Here is a 3,546-nt window from a genome sequence, read left to right as displayed (position 1 = left end):
GGGGCGCAGAGCTCAGAGGGCTCCCGGGGTGCAAGACATGTCAAGAGCAGTGTGCTGATGGCCAGGAACCCAGTGAAAGGTTTAAAGATGGTCAGCAGCTCCCTAATCTCATGGGCATTGTGGATGCTCACCATTATTACAGAGGATGGTGCGGGAACTGGGACCTGTGTTCTGATGAGAGTGAATAAATGGAATGGATGTCATTTGGGTAAAGCAGAGAAGTTGTGACACTCCTTCAGCTAAAGGAGGACAAGTAGATTTGAGTTTCTGTACCAGCAGAGATGAAGTGGGAGTGGCAGTTCTTTTCTAGCAAATGAATCACTGGAAGATGTGGCCAGAATGCAGACTTTGACTCAGTAGATCCTGATGGAGTTGAGTTTCTGCATTTCCAACTAGCTCCTATGTGATGACTATGCTACTGGTCAATGCCCATGGACCACACTTTGAGTAGCAAGGTTCCCAAACCCTGTGTCCATAAGGTTGATGAGGCCTCCATGGGGTCCAGCAGGAAGACTGGGTCACATGGTTATGTTTGCAAGATGGTGGGGGAGGAATTTCAACATGTAGCAATTTTTATCTCTGATTTGGTCATTTGGTCTTTTTATTCACAATTAAATATGACTTGGAAAAAAACCTTTTTTAAATTCTATGAGTTTTCTCTGTGGATTTAGGCCACCTTCCATTCACTTCACAACGCAATCAATCTTTATTCGTTTATTGATAATTCATCCATTAGTAATTAATTCCTTCATTCATAATTTCATTAATGCAATCAATCATTATTCATTACTTTATCTGATAAACATTTATTCAGTGCCTACTCTATGTTAGGCATTGGTCTAGTGTAGAGAATACAGCACTAAACAAAACAGACGGCTCTTGCCCCTATATTTTTGTAGGAGGAAAAGACAGTGGATGAATGATAAATGATTAGTTATAGGAATGAGTGAATGCATACATAAGAAGCATATGAGAAGTATGTAGGAAACACACAAAGGAAATGCACAGACTTAAAAGAAACTTGCTATGTTAGTGGTTGGAGGGTGTGGCAGTCCTGGGGGAGAGCAGCACTCAGGCGGGGTCTGCTCTGTGAAGCTGACATTGAACAGGAGACCCAGGCACTGAGGTCCTGGCAAAGGGCTCTGGGCATATTCTGGCCACAACAGGAGCCCATATGTGGCTGGAGCATAGCAGCAAAGGGGAAATTTGCTGGAGATGTGGTCGGATAAGTACTGAAGGCAGGTGATACGCAGCCTTGATGGACATGAAAGAACTTGGGCTTTTACTCTGAGAAATGGGGCACAATTGAATGGCCTTGGGCAGAGGAGTCCCATGATGTGATGTTATTTACATTTTAAAGAGATCATCCAAGCTACTCTGTGACTAGTCTGGATGCAGGAGAAGCAAGAAGAGTAGAAGCTTGTAGACCAGTTAGGTCATTAATGCTGCTCAAAGGACATGACAGCTCTGTGGTAATACAAGGGTAGAGTTTGTGTCTGAGGAGATGGATTCCAGCAGATTGAATGTGGGGTGTGAAAGAAAAGATGAGGGGTATCAAGGATCACTTGGGTCAGGAAAGGAGAAGACTAGCGTTTCTAGGGACTGAGATGTTGGAATAACAGGCTTAAGGTTGAGGAGTCTGTTAGACATGCACATGGGCATGTCAGTAGGAAGCTTGAGCAGCACGTCTGGAATTCAGCATGGAGACCCAGGGAATGGAGAGCTACCAGCCTAGGGAAGGGATGGAAGACATGAGGGCAATTTTACAAGTGAAATATACACTAGGCATGGATTTTATTTTTTAAATTAAAACATTTATTTATTCACTTGGCTGAGCTTCCCTGGTGGCTCAGTGGTAAAGAATCTGGCTTCCAATGCAGGGGACATGGGTTCCATCCCTGGGTCAGGAAGATCCCCTGGAGAAGGAAATGGCTACCCTCTCCAGTATCCTTGCCTGGGAAATCCCATGGACAGAGAAGCCTGGTGGGCTGCAGTCCATGGGGTCACGAAAGAGTCGGACATGACTTAGCAACCAAACAACAATTTATTTGTCATTGTCAGGTCTTAGTCGTGGCATGCAGGATCTCCCTTGCATCACACAGGATCTTGCGTTGCACCTCAGTATCTGTGCTATGCAGGCTTCAGAGGGTTCAGGCTCAGTAGTTGTGGCAGGTGGTATAGTCGCCCCTGGGGTTTGTGGGATCTTCCCAGGAAGCAGTAGTGGTAAAGAACCCACCTGCTAATGCAGAAGACGTAAGACACTTGGGTTCGATCCCTGGATGGGAAAGCTCCCCTGGAGGAGGGTACGGTGACCCACCCCAGTATTCTTGCTTGGAGAATCCCATGGACAGAGGATCCTGGTGGGATACAGTCCATAGGATCACAAAAAGTTGGACACGACTAAAGCGACATAGCACAGACGCATGTGGAATCTTAGTTGCCATCCAGGCATCAAACCAGTGTCCCCTGCATTGCAAGGCATTTTCTTAACCACTGGACCACCAGGAAAATCCCTAGGCATAGATTTTAGACTTAGAGCTTGAGGCTCTGTAATATCCATGAAGATCCTTCTTCAGTGTTTTTGTAAATTTTGGATTTTGTATGTTGAGTTTACTTAAAATAACACAAACATGCAGAAACACACAATTACTTTCAAATGAGTCAATTTCGTATTAAAATCGTCAGTATATATGTATCCACATGCACAGAATAGAAATAGCACTAACATTTGTTTTCTCACAACAAATATTCTGAATCTGAAATTAAACTTCAACACCTCTTGGGTTTTGGATCAAAATCTTGAGATGATTTCTTTGCTCCATTTCCAACTCAGTTCTTTGCCATCTCTGTAATTGGCATCCCAGATTCCGTTTTGCAAGGTGCAGATCTATGTGAAATTCCCCCCAGTTGTTTCCCCTCTCAAAGCCAAACTTTGAAAGGGTGGTATATGTGTGACTTGGCAGGGGCAATCTAGAGTAGCTAAAACTCTGATGCTGGAATTCTACTCATTAACAAGTTGCTAAATAATTAATAGGTTTGTGTTTAATTGCTTCTGTGTATATAATCTTGCTTTTTCTGAAACCATCATTAATTTTCAGTTAGTTCCACTTGAAGTAACAAGGCCTAATGCTTCCAGTTGGAAAAAAAAATGAATATTTATGAACATTTATTCTATCGGAAGCAAGAGGAAAACTAGGATTATTCAGCTCCTTAATGTTGAAAAAGCAGGGTGCAGGAGGGAGAAACATGTCCATCTTAGTCTCTGTCAGTATGTTTATCTGGCAAGTTTAGATCTCTGGCCTCAGCTAATTTCTCTAGAGAGCTTGTTAAATTTTATTTTAAGTGGAAATTCTATTCTCAAAAATCTGGTTTTCTAAAGACTGCACTATGGCACACCTTTCACACAAATGTGAGCAACAAAGCTGGTCTGACTTGGATGTCAGCGGCACAATGTCTATCATTTGGGCACAAGTGAATGGTCATTTGACCTAGGAGTATGAGATCACTGATGAAAATAAATTGACTCTCTGGAGCCGGGGACCTTGC

Source organism: Cervus canadensis, chromosome 13 (genome assembly GCF_019320065.1).
Source record: "Cervus canadensis isolate Bull #8, Minnesota chromosome 13, ASM1932006v1, whole genome shotgun sequence".
NCBI classification, from domain to species: Eukaryota; Metazoa; Chordata; class Mammalia; order Artiodactyla; family Cervidae; genus Cervus; species Cervus canadensis.
The sequence above is the reverse complement of the archived record's forward strand: the minus strand, read 5'-3'. Positions refer to the sequence as shown.